The sequence below is a fragment of the Rutidosis leptorrhynchoides genome, chromosome 3 (assembly GCF_046630445.1).
Source record: "Rutidosis leptorrhynchoides isolate AG116_Rl617_1_P2 chromosome 3, CSIRO_AGI_Rlap_v1, whole genome shotgun sequence".
Taxonomy (NCBI): domain Eukaryota; kingdom Viridiplantae; phylum Streptophyta; class Magnoliopsida; order Asterales; family Asteraceae; genus Rutidosis; species Rutidosis leptorrhynchoides.
Window position 1 is genome coordinate 392,550,768 of NC_092335.1, and position 20,229 is coordinate 392,570,996.

Genomic DNA, 20,229 nt, shown 5'->3' on the forward strand with positions numbered 1-20,229 from the left:
ACCTTTACTTACTGTTTCTGGAACTGATCATTAACCTGGGCTACTGGAAAAGTCGATTTCCAGCTAGTTCGGTTCGATTATATGATTTTCCGTTTAGACCTCGTCTTAATCCGAGTTACGGTTTAGGATTTATGGCCATCCGAAAGTCACTACACCCTTTTAACGTTGTGCTAAAATTTCTGACCTACTCGCACTTAAACCATCGTCCGGTCAAACGAAGACGAGTTTGGTTCTGTAAATTGGTCAATAACTAGGGGACTCGTATACGGATCCATGGCCACTGGTCTCACCTCATTTCAGTTTATATGGAGGTCTTGGCGACTGAACGAAGTCAGCCTTTGTTTCAAACTCTATTCTTGAATGAAACTTACTTTACACTTTTTATTTGATGATGAATGATGATGATACTTAAGACCTAATTTACATACTTATAAACCTTTGGGACGATTTACTGACTTAGTAACTTTTGACTTAGGTTGAGGACCTTTCGGACCAACTACTTGCTTACTTATCTCGAATCGACTTAACTAATTTACACTGTGAGTTATAGCATCCATTTTTACTTTAACTATTCTGGGAACTGAGAATACATGCGCATTTTACGTTTTACATACTAGGCACGAGTAATTAAACTTTATATATGTGTGGGTTATACAACGGCATAAACTTTCCCCTTAGCTCGATAACGTTTAGTCATTGGTCTTTGAACCGGTGAACGCGAATCTTAGATATGGATCCATAGGGTTTGACATCCCCACTCGGGCTAGTAGCGCTAGCATTTAACGGGTGTTTAATACTTCGTAAACTTTCACACTAGCCAAGTGTACTTTTAGGGGGTGTTATTTACGTTAAGTTAGTTACCAAGTGCCCACGGTTATACATATACTTTTCATACTGTTTTGAAACACTGAAATCTCGTGACCTACCTTACATTACTGTTATACTTAAACTATAGCTCACCAACCTTTGTGTTGACGTTTTTAAGCATGTTTTTCTCAGGTGCTTAAGGTTTGATTGCTTTCGCTGTAGTTGCTATGCTTTGTAGACTCCCGCTGCGCATATTAGAGATGTCTTCGCATGAAACGTTTAATTTGCATTCAAACTCTATTACTTTTGAAACAATGATTTGTAACGACCTATGGGTCACGTACTATTATTAATGTCTTCTATTCGTAGAAGCACATCTTCGTATGTTAAATATTTGACGTTGGTTAAGACGTCACCTATATTCATGAATGCAAACTTATTTTGAAACTGCATATAGTATTTGACCTTGTAATGATCCTGTTGTTGATGATTCGTACACGATAGTTTTGTACGGGGCATCACATTTGGTATCAGAGCATTGGTTGTAGGGAATTAGGTTGCATTAGTGAGTCTAGACCGGACCCGAGATAGTCCATGAAATAACTGAGAAGATTGTCCAAATTCAAGCGAGACTTAAAACGGCCCGTGATCGTCAAAAGAGTTATGCCGACCTTAAACGTAAAGACTTTGAATTCAACGTGGGTGACCGTGTAATGTTGAAGGTCGCACCTTGGAAAGGTGTGATCCGTTTTGGAAAACGTGGGAAGCTCAACCCGTGATACATTGGTCCTTTTGAAATCTTGGAGCGTGTTGGACCCGTTGCTTACCGTTTGGATCTTCCAACTCAATTGAGCTCAGTTCATCCTACCTTTCACGTATCGAATTTAAAGAAGTGTCTTGCTGAAACGGAACATGTCATACCATTGGAGGAACTTACAATTGATGACAAACTCCACTTCGTGGAAGAACCTGTCGAAATTATGGACCGTGAGGTCAAAACTTTGAAAAACAACAAGATTCCGATCGTTCGAGTACGATGGAATGCCAAACGAGGACCTGAGTTTACCTGGGAACGAGAGGATCAAATGATGCAGAAGTATCCTCACATTTTCCCAAATCCTCCATCTACCTCAGCTTAAAATTTCGGGACGAAATTTTCTTTAACAGGTGGGTAATGTAACGACCCTGAATTTTCCAACGTATATTAATTAATATTTATTATTAATACTTGTGTTTTAATAAATGTATTTTTTTATACATTTAGTTGTTATCGTAATTGACTTTACATGTCCCGACTTGTCTTTGTGACACACGTACTTTTCTCGAATAATATTTGGAATATTATTTACGTTCATGGTTAATTATTATTAATCATTTTTAATTAACTAATGTTAGTAGTTAATTACTTGGGCTTTTATTTTATTTGTTGCATACATACTTGGACTTGGGCCTTTATTATTGGAAATGGACTTGGAAGCCCACCCTACTCTCTTAATGGACTTGTAAGCCCATCTTATATGCTAGTATTTCATTAAGATAAAACTAGATTAGTTAGTCATATGAGGAGACTAGTTACAAGTATACTTACACCCCTTTTTCCCATGCCATTTAGCTTTATTACTACTTTTAGCTTAAACCATCTCCCATGCTTGAAAGGCAAGTTTTGACCTCCCCATTTTGGCCATGAAACCGTCGGTTTTGAGAGATGGGAGGGAGGAGTTCAAAATTTTTTTGTGTTACTTATTCACTTGTATTACTTCACTTTTACACACACTTCAAACTTACTTCTCTGTTCTCTCATTTTTCTCTCAAAATATTGTAAGTAACAAGCTTTACTTTCCTTTCTTTTTCCTTCATGAAACCGAAATCTTCATCATCATTTACTTGTTCTTTGTTTGTTGTTTACTTACTTGTTACTTGTTTATGTCAAAGATCAAGTTTTCTAACTTGTATCTTCATGTAATCTTGGTTACTTTCATCTTTGTTTGATGAAAAACCAAGAACAAGGATCTAAGTTTTATAACTTATGGTTCTACACTTAAAATTATAAGATTTAAAGTTCATAAGTTTTAAAATCATACTTGTGTTCATGTTGGTAAACTTGAGGTTTACTTTCTTAAAGATCCAAGCCTTGACTTGAATCTTCCTAAGTATGAACAACCATGAACTTTTACTTGTAAATTTAATTTATTTCTTTCTTTTGTAAGTACTTTAAAGTTGTAATATTGTTATTTTGGTCAAGTATTACTAGTTAAACTTGATCTCATATTTCTTGAAACTAAAAGTTAACTTTGTAAGTTCAAGAACATGGAAGTATAACTTTCTAGTTATAACTTCATACACTTGTGTTGGATATAAGTTTTTATAGTTTATGGTCTTCCAAATTTGTTGTAAACAAGAGCTTAAAAGCTTATATACATTTTACTAGTTGAAAATCTAAGTTTCATAACTTATGGTTTCATTAAAGTGAAGATCCAAGTTCTATAACTTAGGATCTAACTTAAGAACACTAGATCTAGACTTTCTAGTCTAGGATCTTTAAGATCTAGCTAAGATCTAAGTTCTACAACTTAAGATCTTGTTTATTTAGTTTAGTTTCAAGTTTGTAGCATAATATAACTATTAGAACTCATGTATGTGTTGGATCTAAGATCTTGATGTAACTTTGGTTCATCAAACTACATACAACTCTTAAGTGAGTTATGCTACATATCTTAGACTTACACTAGTGTTATTATGGTCAAACCTTGGTTAAGATGATGCAAACCCATCAACGAGTTGTACACTTGAAGCTACACGCATCAAGGATGAGAACCGTGATGAGCATCAAGCACCAAGAACTCACCGGAACACATTTACTTACTGTTTCTGGAACTGATCATCAACCTGGGCTACTGTAAGAGTTAATTTCCAGCTAGTTCGGTTCGAGTATATGATTTTCCATTTAGACCTCGTCTTAATCCGAGTTACGGTTTAGGATTTATGGCCATCTGAAAGTCACTACACCCTTTTAACATTGTGCTGAAATTTCTGACCTACTCGCACTTAAACCGTCGCCACGGTCAAAAGAAGACGATTTTGGTTCTGGAAATTGGTCAGCCACTAGGGGACTCGTATACGGAGCCATGGCCACTGGTCTCACCTCATTTCAGTTTGTATAGAGGTCGTGGCGACTGAACGAAATCAGCCTTTGTTTCAAACTCTATTCTTGAATGAAACTTACTTTACACTTATTATTTGATGATGAATTATGATGATACTTAAGATCTAATTTACATACTTATAAACCTTTGGGACGATTTACTGACTTAGTAACTTTTGACTTAGGTTGAGGACCTTTCGGACCAACTACTTGTTTACTTATCTCGAATCGACTTAACTACTTTACACTGTGAGTTATAACATCCCTTTTTACTTTAACTATTTTGGGAACTGAGAATACATGCGCATTTTACATTTTACATACTAGGTACGAGTACTTAAACTTTATATATGTGTGGGTTATACAACGGCATAAACTTTCCCCTTAGCTCGGTAACGTTTAGTCATTGGTCTTTGAACCGGTGAACGCGAATCTTAGATATGGATCCATAGGGTTTGACATCCCCACTCGGACTAGTAGCGCTAGCATTTAACGGGTGTTTAATACTTAGTAAACTTTCGCTTAGGGGGTGTACTTTTAGGGGGTGTTATTTACGTTAAGTTAGTTACCAAGTTCCCACGGTTATATATATACTTTTCATACTGTTTTGAAACACTGAAATCTCGTGGCCTACCTTACATTACTGTTATACTTAACCTATAGCTCACCAACCTTTGTTTTGACGTTTTTAAGCATGTTTTTCTCAGGAGCTTAAGGTTTGATTGCTTCCGCTGTAGTTGCTATGCTTTGTAGACTCCCACTGCGCTTATTAGAGATGTCTTCGCATGAAACGTTTAATTTGCATTCAAACTCTATTACTTTTGAAACAATGATTTGTAACGACCTATGGGTCATGTACTATTATTAATGCCTTCTATTCGTAGAAGCACATCTTCGTATGTTAAACATTTGACGTTGGTTAAGACGTCACCTATATTCATGAATGCAAACTTATTTTGAAACCGCATATAGTATTTAACCTTGTAATGATCCTGTTGTTGATGATTCGTACCCGATGGTTTTGTACGGGGCATCACAAATATAGTGACACTTGATCAACGTGATTATATTATAGTAAGTCATGCTGAGTTTCTAATGGGACATGATGATTCACAGATCATAACGTCATCATGTGCCATGTTACATAACTCTTTCATTCTGCTTAACTTCTGAACATATCAAGAAAGTATATTCTTGATAGTTCTATTCTCAGTGATTCTGGTAATTTGATAAATCAAATCGTGCGATTACGTTATTTCTTATTTAGAACATTAAGTTCATTCAAAACTCCATACTTACGAATTCTGAACCGTTACTCACTTTACTAGAGATCGAGAGGGTAATAAAAAGGCAAAGAGCTCTGAAATATAAGAAAAAAATATAAAGCCCAATAACAACACGCATGTTACAAACCATGGATATTAATACGAATAGCAATATAAAGACACGGTATAATTAAGAATAGTATCATCCCAGAGTAATAGTAGAAGTAAAAAGATTTTTCTGGTAGAAGATTAAAAAGAAGGATGACAGAAATGATAATTAGGAAAATATCAAGGATTAGAATGGGATTAAGCATTTTCACAATCTTTTGGATGTATGAACTAAGAAAGAAAGTATAGGAATGGTGAGAATAATGGAACAGAAGAGCTTAATTTATAATGGAGATATCAGAAAGAGTAATCGAGGCAGATCACCGTATTTAATTATAGAGATTTTAATTTCCTTATTCGTTGAAGAATCAAATCTTTTAGATTTCGAAGATTTTCTCTGAATCCCTTGAATTCTGGAAATCAACTGTGACTACGTCACCAGTTAATACAAACCTGCATTTATTCATTTCACTCTTTTGTGATAGCTTCACTCATACGCTTTGAGTAATCGAATCATTTTATCCATATTACTCTATGGTAATAAAATTCTATTTTATCAAATCTTATCCTTATTCGTCATGAAAACATTCTTATTGTTAGCCATGACGACCTCGATCAAATTTCGGGACGAAATTTCTTTAACGGGTAGGTACTGTGGCGACCCGGAAATTTTCGGCCAAATTTAAACTTAATTTTACATGATTTCGACATGATAAGCAAAACCTATTTAAATGAATCTCAAAAATCTTTGAACTGTTTACATGGATACATTTAAACTTCTGACTATCCCCGACGATTCACGAACAATTATTTATAAATAAATATGTATATACACATAAATGTAATATTTATAATAATTTGATATTATAAAATATAACTTAAACATTTAAAATTAAATATATAAAATAATTAAGTTGTACTTAAAATGAAATTATATATATTTATGATTTCTATAGATAATTATTATAATATGTATATTGTAATCTATGTAAAAATTTAGTACTCAATGTAAGTTACTATATATATAATTATTAAATATTACATAATTAATAAATTATATATATAAAGTGTAAATACAAGTTAAGAATATAGTCGTTATAATAACCATGTTATTACTTTCATTATTAGTACTAATACTAATATCAATATCAATATCAGTTTTATGTATATATTATGATTGTAATCTAAATATTATCAGTTATTATAATTTTTATTATCATGTATTTGCATTATGATTATTGTTAGTATAACTATTATTAAGAATTATAAATATTATGATTATTATTACTTCCAACATGATTAAAATAAATATGGATATTAATATTAATATCAGTACCGCTAAATTCCCATATAACATATAAATATAAATATAAAGTTTAATACATTTAATTTAATATCACTAATATTATTGTTATCATTACCAATATCATTATTATTATAATTAGTAGTAAAATTATAATTTTAAGTTATTATGATTATTTGTTATTATTTTTTTTCTTTATCAATATTATTATTATTATTATTATTATTATTATTATTATTATTATTATTATTATTAGTATTAATATAGTTATATTTATTAGAAAATAATACAATCTATTATTAATATCTTTAATCATTATCATTTTTATGATTTTAGTATCATTATTAATTATTGTTATTAATTTAATAATTATTAATATTATTAATAATATATTTATTAATATTAATTAAAAAATAAATTAAATAAAATAAAAAGGACAATAATTACGTAAATTATGTTAAATATCATATTCAGCTTTTAAATTTTTTTTTATTCAACTCCTGCTTACAGAGGCTATGTCTGTTGATCCTTCCTTTCCTTTAATAATTTCGATCAGCTCTTAATCACACTTTCTATCATCAATTAAATGATTTCCAATCCCTATTCTCAATATCTAACTCAAATTCATCCATTTTAGTTCGTGTTCATCGTTACCTCTGTTCTTGTATCTTTATATCAAAAATTAGAAATCGAAAGAAAATTCAAAAAGTATAAATGTAGTGTTGTTAAGAATTCCTTACTCAAGCTCTCTGTAAATTTTCAAACCTCAATTCATCGTTTTGATCACGAATTTTGAAGTCAAAGGTTTATTTTCAAAAGTCAAACTATGTGTTCATTACAAAAATTGGAAATCGTTTTTGTATTTGAAGTCCAATTAAGGGTACAGAAAGTTTCAAGGAGAGATTTTCAAACTCTTTCATGTTATAATCGATAACTAAAACTGTCTAGATCTTTAAAATGTGATTTGAGTTTTTGAAGCTTGAAGACGACCTGCTACTGCTTCTATTTTCATATTTTTTTCTGTTTTTTTAATTAATTCAATCGACCATATATCGTTCCTGTTTAATTTATGATTCCAAAAACAATTCAGTGTTACTCTCTATTAAATGGCATTACCAGTCGACTGGATTATAAGAAGAAGTAGAAGAAGAGGAAACAGAAACATAGGTTATATAAATATTAGATTGATTTTAAAGCAGATAAACGAGTATAGCCGAATGGTCTAGAGTGTTAGTGTGTGAGCGGGAGGTCACGGGTTCGAGCCCGGGTGTGGACGGCTATTTTTTTAAAGCTTGATGAGGTAGTTTTTCAATATTAAAAATTACTATTATTATTATTATTATTATTATTATTATTATTATTATTATTATTATTATTATTTATTATTATTATTATTTATTATTATTATTCTTATTATTATTATTATTATTATTATTATTATTATTATTATTATTATTATTATTATTGTTGTTGTTGTTATTGTTAGTATTATAATTATTATTACTAATATCATAATTATATTTATAAGTATTAGAAACATTATTATCATTAGAATTTTTATAAGTATTATTGATATTATTATAAATTTTATCATTTAAGCATTATTATTAATATTATTATTATTATCATGCTTGCCATTATTATTATTATCATTAATGTTGTTATTATTACTATAAATTATTGAACATAAAAGATAATGAATATAATTAAAGTGAATATATGTAAATGTTAGTAAGAGTAATATTAAAGATTTTTGGATGGTATTAGGGTTATAAGTACGATATGTATGATATAAATAGAGATAAAATCATCTGTATTGACAATGGATAATATTATGAATAAGTATGAAATCTATTTAAGTTCATGAATTATACATGTACGTATAACGCCGCTTTGAAATTTTATTATAGGAATTATTATTATGATGGTTATGAATATTATCATTTTTATTATTATGAAAATAATGAAATTTAATATATTTTTATTAAAATTTATATTAGTATCATTTTAGAATTATTGTTATTAATATAAGTATTATTATTAAGTAATATGATTATTAATATTACCATTATTAATAAGATTTTAAATATTATTATTATAAGTATTGTATTAACAATATCATTACTAGTATTACTATTATTAAAGTTATTATTATTATTATTAGTAAATCATTATTATTATCAAAATTATCTTTTTAAACAGATAACTATTTTGTACATAAAATATACGTATTACCTATACTATAAGAATATTTCACATAACTATATATATATATATATATATATATATATATATATATATATATATATATATATATATACACACACCAAACCTAATAATATTACTTATATAAATACTTATACATAACAAACTATTAATTTTTAAATATAACACTAAACAATTATGTATATAAAGATGGATATATTAATATAATTAAATAAATATTAATTATTTTGAATATATACACAAATTAAATATATAATATATAAAGTAAGATATAATAAATTGTTTCGATTACGATTATACATTTTAATATATATATATATATATATATATATATATATATATATATATATATATATATATATATATATATATATATATATATATATATATATACAAATGATGTAGGTTCGTGAATCCAAGGCCAACCCTGCATTGTTCAATGTCATCATATGTATTTTTACTACAAAATACAGTATTATGAGTTTCATTACTCCCTTTTTATATATATTTTTGGGACTGAGAATACATGTGCTATTTTTATAAATGTTTTACGAAATAGACAAAAGTAATTGAAACTACATTATATGGTTGAATGGATCGAAGCCGAATATGCCCCTTTTAGCTTGGTAGCCTAAGAATTAGGGAACAAACCCCCTAATTGACGCGAATCCTAAAGATAGATCTATTGGGCCCAACAAGCCCCATTCTGGAATTTGGAATGCTTTAGTACTTCGATTTTATCATGTCCGATGGGTGTCCCGGAATGATGGGGATATTCAATATGCATCTTGTTAAGGTCGGATACCAGGTGTTCACCATAAGAATGATTTTTATCTCTATGCCTGATATGAGATGTGTATTTATGAGAACTGAAAATGAAAATCTTGTGGTCTATTAAAATGATGAAAATGAATGATTATGATAAACTAATGAACTCACCAACCTTTTGGTTGACACTTGAAACCATGTTTATTCTCAGGTATTAAAGAAATCTTCCGCTATGCATTTGCTCATTCTAGAGATATTACTTGGAGTCATTCATGACATATTTTAAAAGACGTTGCATTCGAGTCATTGAGTTCATCAAGATTATTATTAAGTCAATTATAGTTGGATATATTATGAAATGGTATGCATGCCGTCAATTTTCAATGTAAAGAAAGTTTGTCTTTTAAAAACGAATGCAATGTTTCTAAAATGTATCATATAGAGGTCAAGTACCTCGCGATGTAACCAAATGTAATGTATTCATCCAGATGGATTAGGACGGGTCATGAAAGGAAGTAGATCACTAAGCTAGCCTATGCTTCTACTAATTGAAGTTACAAGACTTATACACTTTGTAATGATAATCCTAAGACAATACTAGGACATACATTACACTAAGTAAACTCACAAGATTAATGATTTTGATTAGTAAGTTTACAACAACCAAATTCAATATCTATAAGATCATAGAATCTTCTCTTGCTTGATCACATTTGAGTAGTAATTAGAGCCCTTGTGATCTCCGGAAATAAGCTTTTGAAATATGCAAGAGGGTAAAATTCAAATGCTCTTTAATGCTTGCCTTTTATAGTAGGATTCAAAAAATAGCCGTTGTCACACGGTGGCCAGCACGGTCGACCGTGGTTCGACCATGCGTGCTCCAGTCCAAAATATGTATCCGTTGTATAAATGTTTGAATGAGATTTGAACACCACATTTTGGAACCTTTACTCCATCTAGCACCTGCAAAAGAAACTCAACATCCTATACAAGTACTATGTGCATTAAGTGTGTGAGATTTGGTCTTATTGAGCTAAAGTGACATAACACTCCAATAGTGGTAAACCAAACATTCTTGAAGAAGTGTCTTGATTGATATTTTTGGAAATCTCAGTTTGGTCAAGACTTAGTTAGTCACATTAATGCATTTGGTTCAATTCCAAAGACTAGTCAATATGTCATTAACTTCCTAATTTCAATTAATCACAAGTCATGTTCATTTTAATATTATGTAAAGATTAATTGAATGATGTCTTTCTAATATAATCATTACGTGTGTAGAGACATCAAAGTTAAGTCATACTTGAATAAGCAATCACAACTTGTTACTTAGACAAGACCAAATAAGCAATTGACTATAATTCCATTTTGAACCATTTTACACTTAATTCATTGGAGTAGGCTAGTTACTTGAATCCTAGTATTCTAACTAGTAAGCACATAACAAGCATATTAATCAAGTTGACAAATTTATGAGTATTAAACATATTAGCAGGTAGCAAGTAATACTCACACATAGCAAGAGATAGTTACTCTAAGATCAATCTTATAGACATTTGCACAACTTATAATTTAAGCTTTTAGCAAGCTTACTTGCAATATAACATATTTCATGATTAACGTGTAAGCACACATTAATGTCTAACACATGCACAAGGGAAGAGCAATCTCTAGTTGGGACTTGATGACCATCCTAAATGTATCTAAGTGTAATTTAGGATTACAAGTCTTTACTAGTTACACTTGAAAGCATTGTTCTTCATTTAGCCTTAATTAATCACTAAGTCATCTTTGATAGTAATTATTGTTATAGTGACATTGGCTTAAGTGTGTTGGTACTTGATGATCATACTAAGGATGTCTAGATAAGATTTAAGATCACAAGTTGTTGTTTAACACTTATTTGTTATGCTTAATGCTTAATCTTGGTTAATTTGTCATTAAGATGTCATTAGGCGTAATTAACCACGATTAGTGTTTTTATGACCAAAACTCAATTGAGTATGGAGAAGGCATCTATTCTAAGCATGTTAAGAAAGGTTTCATGAATTATAGATGTCAAAAACTAGTCAAACCTAATTGGGTCAAAAGTGGTAACAAAGAAAACTGCGGTCGCACTGCGGTTGACCGTGGTGGCGACCGTGCAACTTGTTTTCACAAAACTGCGTTGCAATTCAGTTTGAGGTTCTGCGGCCGGCTATGCGATCGACCGTACCATTGACCGTGTATTTTGCTGATCTCTAATTCTATTCTTTAAACTACGTTTGACTTGGTCATTTGCAAGATAAAGTATGGATTAGTGACCTTGCGTGTTTTATGTTAAGATGTCGGTCATCACTTATACTTATGTATGTGTCATCATCAAAACATATTCTTTGGTTAATCTTTATACTTAACTTTGTCATTTAGTTCATTAACCAACATTCAACCAACAGGTTTAATAGTCTTCTGAGGATTTGTCTGATGAACGGGCTTCTTCAGTATTCTGGTTCTTCACTTCGACACTTGCAGGGTCAATTTCTATATCCTTAACCTCAACCTTATCAGTTTTATTCTTGAAACGAATGATTAAACTGTGATCTTCTGTCTCAAGCCTCATTAATTCTTCGTGACGTTCCAGGCTTGGAGCGGGTATCATCGTAGTTTCTTTTATGTCTCCCATTTCCTCTTCATCCTCAGGTTCTTCCTCTTCCTCTATTTCTTCGCTGGGATCCTCTTCTTCCAACTCTGGGTTATCTGCAGACTGTGATTTGACACCCATCTCGATATCATCGGTTGGTGGTGGAGACTCATCATCAGAAGTGATCCGTCCGGTGGAAATAGCAAACATATGTGCCTATCCAGAAAGATCGGTAGGTCGGTCAATTTTGAAGGTAACGCTCTCCCCATGTGATGACAAGATCAAGGTTTGATTGTACACATCAATGACGGTCCTAGCCGTATTCATGAAAGGTCTTCCTAACACTATTGGTGTGTGTAGGTCTTTCTTAATGTCCATCACTACGAAATTCGTAGGATACAAGAATTTGTCAACTTTCACCAAGACGTTCTCAACTATGCCCTTAGGATATCGAATTTTGTGATCGGCAAGTTGGATTGTCATTTTATTTTGTGCCAAGTCTCCTAACTCTAATCTCTTGTAGAGAGAGTAAGATATTAGGTTGATACTTGCTCCTAAATCTGCTAGCGCATGAATGGTTCCAGATTGGTAGATTCAACTCGGGAAAATGAATCCGCCCGTATCTCCTAGATTTTGCTGTAGAGAGTTTCTGAGTAATGCTGAGCATTCTTCACTTAGCAGAATTTTGTTAGAATCTGGTATCCTTTCCTTTGTAAAGAGAAGCCTTCCGATGTATCTCTTCTCGTTGGGGACCTGGATATGATGTCCAGGAATCTTCCATCAACTTTGAATGAATCAAGCTTGGATGGTTCCTCCTGTAGCCTTCCAGGGTAAGGTACATGTACTGGAGTTGCAGACTTGCAGTGGACAGCTTCTGAGTATATGTCGATTTGTTCTTGAGCCTAGCTGACCTTCTTCATGGTTCTTCCTCTGGGATTACGGAATTCATTTGCTTAGCTTCCTCTATGTGGGGATTTTGGATAGTATTACTAGGTAATCTCCCTTGTGGTCAGGTTTCAAGGCATTGTGATAACTGTCTGAGCTGTGTTTCTAGACTTTTAAGCAGAGCCAATTGATTTCTCATTAGTATCTCCGTCTGGTCTTGTCTAGACGCAGTTCTCTGATTCAACTGTTGTTGTCCTTGGATGAACTGAGTCAACTGATCGTCAGTCCCGAGAGTAGGGTTGGTTACTTTTGTAATTTGGATGGTTGGGGAATTTCCTCAGCTGGTGGACCAGTGAGTGAAAGTAATTGATCGTAGGTCAATTGAGATTGTTGGGGTGGATAAGGTGGGTAACGATAGCAAAAAGGCTGGTTTTTTCTTTGGAATTGGTTAACCCTAGGTTGTTGATTGAACCCGAGATTTGATTGACGAGCTGGGTATTGAACATAACCGACTGAATCGTCAGGGTTCTCGTACTCAACTTGATATTCTTCAGTGGGTTGCGGGTTGGTACAATTAACACAGGTCTGGAACTAGTTAACTTGCTGCGGCCGCATCTTCAATTCTCCGAGTTGTTTGGCAAGAGATTCCATATTGTCCGTGAGAGATTTGATGGCCTCCGTTTGATTGTTAAGTGCGGAGAGTGGTGCAGATGATGAAGTTGTTTCACCACTTTTCCAGTCATGATGACGCATTGTCATGTTCTCGAGCACTTCCCATGCTTCATATGCGGTTTGGTTCATCAGATTTCCTTGAGCTGTGGCATCGATTGTCATCCTATGATTTACCATAAGACCATTGTAGAAGGTACAGATTGGGCTGACCGTTCTAACTGGTGATTAGGGCATTTCTTCAGCAAGGTTTTGAATCGCTCCCATGCAGTGTAAAGAAATTCATCATAACTTTGTTTAAAGTTAATGATATCATTCTTAAGTTTGGTTTGTCCATGACGTGATGGAATATTTTTTCAATCCTTCAAACCATGTTTGTGCATGATGAGTGAGTGAATAGGGGAACAAGTATAGCCGGACTATATCTTGTCCTATCCCTGGCTGTTTATAGGAGTTCGAAAGAGAAATGGATTTATCAAGGTGAGAGTTAGGATCATCATTCGGTAATTCATGAAATTGACAGCCATTTTAGATGAGCTGTATAATGTGATGTTTTAATTCGAACGAGTGTCCTTGAATCTCTGTGAATCTGATTGGTTCTTCTCGACCTTCAATCGAGGGTTTGGTGTTTTTTGCTAAAGTAACGCGTAACGCCATTCGATTTCTGATTCGTTCTTCCTTGCGTGCTTTAGAGATTATTATGTCTGGATCAGGTACGAATAACAACGGCCCTGGTCTAGATCTGGTTTGGGTCATACACTGGGTATGCCTTTTTTTTTTTTTAAATTTTAAGCCGATAAGCTAGGTTCCTAATTTAATCTAAAGCTATCTTTGGCTATTCTAAAGTAATCTAAGGTAATCTAAGGTAGCCTTAATCTAAAGCAATCTAAGATAGCTCTAAAGTAATCTAAGCTAATTATCCTAAGTTTAAATATGTTTTTGGTTCTTGCTACTGATTCACTGGTATTTCGATAAAGGAGCTTCGCACGAACTATTCAACAATCCAAGTGGCCAGGCTGACTACGGAGAGGCATGATCCTTTTGGTTCCAATATAATTGGAGACTGTTCAGAAAATCCAACAACCAAGTCCGTATATAATTGTCTTTCTTATACACCACTAAATGCTTGTGAATGAGTTTGATAAAAACAGTATTGTCTGATACCAGTTCCCCGACAGCGACGCCAAAAACTTGATGTGTTACAAATGATACGGCTGAAAGGACGGTTTTATTTAGGCGGTGTCGTCAGGTCGCACAACGTCAGAATCGGCTGATCAAGGTAGCAATCAATAGTTTTAAATTTATATTTAGCGGGGCCTAAATCTTACTACTCTTTATTATGAGTAAGGGAAGTATGACCTAGAGTCGTATTTTTAAGATATCAGTAGAATCGAACCTATAAGTAAAGCTTAAGATAATCCTAATGTAAAGGAGTAGTGGTTTGTTACCTAATTTTGAGTTTTCTAGTTAATAAGATAAAGTAAGTCAATGCGATAAAATTTGTAATTCAGATAAGGTTAAAACAAGCGCATGCTATGATTTCATCAGTTACTTTGTCGAGATTATGGAATGCTGACTCTTGAATAGGTAGTGACCTTGTATTCATTACACTAGTCCTAAACGCCCCTGTCATAAGACATATCACTGGGTAATGCGATAGGTTTGAAGATTCTGAATAAACAGCAACGTCCCTTACCCCCGATGCCTGTGCAGTCCCTTACCCACATAGGTCTAAACTTTTATAAGCATAATAGAATACAGGGTTTGCCATATCCGAGAGACGTTATGTGCTTCGATGCTTTCATTAGTGATTAGGTTTAAAAGATAGTTAGGCGCTTAAAAGAGTTTAACCATCAAGAACACCATGGCTAAGTCGGGTTTTGACTTCCATGAACACGTTCGGTTATCCTAACGGTCTAATCCTTTATGTGTTTAAACAAACAGTTCTTTAATTAACCAAGAATCCCTTAAGCGGGGTGCAATGCTTGAGACTGCGTTATGGTGAAGTGTACTAATCAGCACTGACCGGGTTCCATGGCCTTACTTAGCTGAGGTACAGCTTACAACAACCACTCTGCTTCAACATGCACGTACGAAGTTTATATGCTTGGTGACTACACTAGCATGGTCTAGGACCGACAATGTACTAGGGGTCTAGTTAGATGTTTCACTACGAAAGAGTCCTCAGTCGGAATCCAAGGCTCGGTGGACTTACTACAACCGGTGTGTCTCAGTCAAACTTACGTTGTATCCGATAGACTTTTCTTACCATGGGGTGACACAGACAGTGTACTCTGAATCGGGGTTCGCGCCTTCCCAATAACAGAGCCAATAACTACGTTCTATTAGTTAGAAAAGTGATTGAGTTTAAAGCATAATCGGAAAGCATCTCGACAACATACACAAGCCATAATATTATTTCGGCATTATAACTGACTATATCATAGCATACACTAAAGATAACTACTCGCTAATAATGGCAACAATATCACAAAGCATAATAATGGAAAACATTATATAAGACAAAGAATAGAAGTACCAGTAGATTAAACGAGTTCCGAATACAAAAGTGACAACTTCGAACTCCTGACCGCTCCTAATACAATCTTCGGCGTTCTTCTCTGGGTACTAGGTTTCCCACACGGAGTAGAAGACCTTAAAAGTATGACTAATATTGTAGAAAGAGAGAGAAAGAAGTGAATTGAAGTGTGTGTAAAAATGGACGACAAAGACCCTTTAAATAGACTTGAAATTTGCCTGCAAACGGCTGGCAGGCCGTTTGCAGGGGCCTTTTTCCTGGTGGCCCGTTTCTTGTGCCTATTTACCTTGGCAGTGTGGCAGTCCGTTTTCCATAGTGGCAGGCCGTTTGGCCTGCCCTGGTTTGCTGAATTTACTGGATCGTAACTTGATTTCTTGTCTTTCACCGTTTTCGCTCTAGAATCTTCGTTTTAGCTCCAATTCTCTTGATTCTTTTTACACCATCTTCGTAATCACTTGTTCTTCAATTTTAACCGAAGAAGCGGGTATTTTGGCGATAAAGCTTGGAACTTTATTGTTTTTGGGCCTTAATACCGGGGTGAAAACGTGACTTTTTAGCCGATATCAATGCCAATCACATGTGATTGTAAAACTCAATCACATATGATTCTGCATGTCAAATCCAATCACATGTGATTGAAAAAAAAATTTGAAAAAAAAATTGAAATTTTTTTTTCCAATTACATGTGATTGTCGTGCCACATGTCGCACTCTAATTAGTCCATTGAATTTCAAGATAATTGTTGGATTCACATGCTTACTACTCGTAAATTATTTATTTTTGAGCATTATCTCTTTACTATCTAACAAATATACTCAATTGTTATAATTTATATTTGCAAATTTGTTAACTATAGACTATAGTTACAGGTATACGTGAATATATATATATATATATATATATATATATATATATATATATATATATATATATATATATATATATATATATATATATATATATATATATATATATATATATATATTAATGACAACCTTAAGAGTTGTTATTAGCAAATTTGTACATGCATATTTTAATAATTACTTATTTTCATTAAAAAACTAGCTTTTAACTTATAAATGTACAATTTTTTTTTGTATTGAAAAACTTCTTAATGACAACCTTAAAATTTATTAGTATTTTCCACATACACACGCATGTATATATATATATAATTCGTTTTGAAAATTGTATAGTTATATCAATTGTGTTAAAATTTTGATGCATCATTTAGATTGTTATTCTTCTAAAAATACAACTTTTTACTTATATGATCGCCACCAGTCTCTTTCTAGTAGACTTGTATCTAAATATAACATTTAGAGTATGTTTTTTTACCTTTTAATGAAATGGTTCAGCCATTTAACATTCAGAGCGTTTGTTTTTGGTCTTCGGATGAAATATGATGCTGAATGATTAAACATTCAGTTGAATCAATCTCTTAATTATTAAACACCTAAATTTTCTAGTGATATCCTACTTAAATCATATTCCGAACACTTATCAAACAAGTATATTGAATTTTTGATACATGTAAAATGTTAATACGCTAATTTTATCTCTTTCATATTGTTTATTCAAAACAATCATCAAACAACTTATTTTCATTCAACAAAACCTTTGAATAATTTAGATTATAAATTATTCAGCGCTTAATCATTGGGTTTTATCAAACGCACCCTTAGCAGTTAGTAATTAGGTTACAGTTAACTGTCCAAATTATAACGAACTATTCATTCGTCTCAAAATTAGTATTCACCTTATTAATTATATATGTCCCAAAAAATAACTATTAAATATCTAAACTCTCTAATTTACTCGTAATTAATAATTTCTATTAAGAAATATTATGGATACTAGTGAAATGACCCGTAGAATCACGGGTTTGTTTAAACGAAATAGTCTAATGATATGTTTTAGGTATTAAGTGAACGTAAATGCTAAAGTCATTTAGTTTAATGACCCGTGGAACCACATAGTCCGTCTAAGATATTAGTCAGCTGAACATTTCATCAAAAACCTAAAATGCATATTAAACAATCAACATCCAATCATAAGAGATAATATTGGTTGTTATATTATTTTATAAGTATAAATTAAAATATAAATTTAGAATTGGTTTCCTTCTGTCTAGCTTTTATACCTTCTCGTACTTAATTCAAAATAATTAATTAAAATAATTCAAAATTATTTAGTTTTAATAATTAAAATAATTATTAATAAGATTTAATAATAATAGTTAATTAATAAGATTTAATTTTAATTCAAAATTATTTAGATTAATGACATCACCCATCATGCTTAAATTTTCTTCTTTTGTTTTTTGATTTTTTTAACAAAAGGATTAGCCTAATAATGACATAATCATTATAGAATTTTAATAAAAACTATATATAGGTATTGCTTACCTCGGATGATTAAATAAATTCAATCATTTTTTATAGTTGTATAGTGCGATCAATGCCAGCGCTCTTTATCTTATAGTGAATATATTTTGCATCTTTTTAATGGTAGAAATCCGTAAGTCATCAGCCTGAAATTTGAAGATGAGAAAACATCTTTAATATAAAGCATTAGTATAAAGGAACCAATTATGTTACTGTTGTGATAAATGATAATTAACCTGATCACAAAAGTTGTTGACAATAGTTAGTTTTTCGAGATTTTCTGACATTTCATTAAGAAATTGTTCATAGCTGAAAAGTCTCCTTTATCAACAAACGTTTTGCTAGAAAAAGAATTAGCAAGATTATCTTCCAAATTTTCGATATCAGTCGTAATGTTCATTTCTTGTTGTAACTCAGATGATTGCAACATATCCATCTTTTCAGTTTGTTGTTTGGTGAGTCCTACATGGTTAATTATTAACTAAAATTTGAAATCATATATAAGGACATGTGTTTCATATTAGCTATATAGATAATTAAAAAAAAAAAAAAAAGGTGCTAGTTAAGTAATAGCTTAAATTGACAATATCTGAGAAAATGTTCTACACGTGACATTCATGATCCGAAAAAGATACTCAACACATTAATTTTTGCTGCATTACTTTTCAGAATTGTTAGTTGTTCATAATGTTCTAAGATAGTATTGTTTATAAGATCAATATCTTGTCCATTACATTGCAACATCAATGTTTTATGTAGACGTAAAACCAATTGATCATGTTCCTTGAACCATGTTTTGTATATCTCAGCGAAGTTAATAGGATCTGTTTTTGAAATATATATATATATATATATATATATATATATATATATATATATATATATATATATATATATATATATATATATATATATATATTTTTTTTTTAACGGCAAGCTTGCATCAGTCCGGACCGAAGCCTAGTCATCATTTGCACACACACACACGCCTTCGGACAGGAAACCCGAACCACACTCAGGGGATCCGACCCTTAAACCATCCCATACGGGGCAGGCGGGCCTGACCTTAGTCCCGGAGCGGGTCGGTAAAACCTTCCCTTTGGGCCACCCTCAAGGAATTTCTTTCAAATAATATCCTTTGTAGGTGACGAAGCTCGAACCCGAGACCTCTAGCACGGCGGGGGTGCTAGGCACCACCACATGTCCACTGAGCCAAAGCTGCGGGGACGTTTTTGAAATATATTAAATAGTGAATTAGAGAAGTATCAAAATAACTGGTATTGATAGATCGATAATAGCAATCTATTTATTTGTAGGTTTATTGCAAATTGATATCACGGTGTACGTCTAGAAAAGATATATATGAATCTCGCATTTTTTGTAATTATCCTCAAGGAGGTTGGTAACCAAATATTTAAGTTATTAAATCATATCATATCAATTTTATATGTATTTACTAATTAATTTTGACCAAAAATACACTACATTTACATCATAATCAAACTAATCA

At 32.2% G+C, this 20,229-nt stretch overlaps 1 non-coding gene across 1 annotated transcript; it reads left to right on the top strand.

Moving 5' to 3' along the window:
* The first annotated feature begins 14,012 nt into the window (after positions 1 to 14,012).
* Positions 14,013 to 14,118, top strand: LOC139903787 (small nucleolar RNA R71). Its single transcript, XR_011778579.1, has one exon. It is a non-coding gene; the product is annotated as a small nucleolar RNA R71 (small nucleolar RNA).
* The last annotated feature ends 6,111 nt before the right edge of the window (positions 14,119 to 20,229 follow it).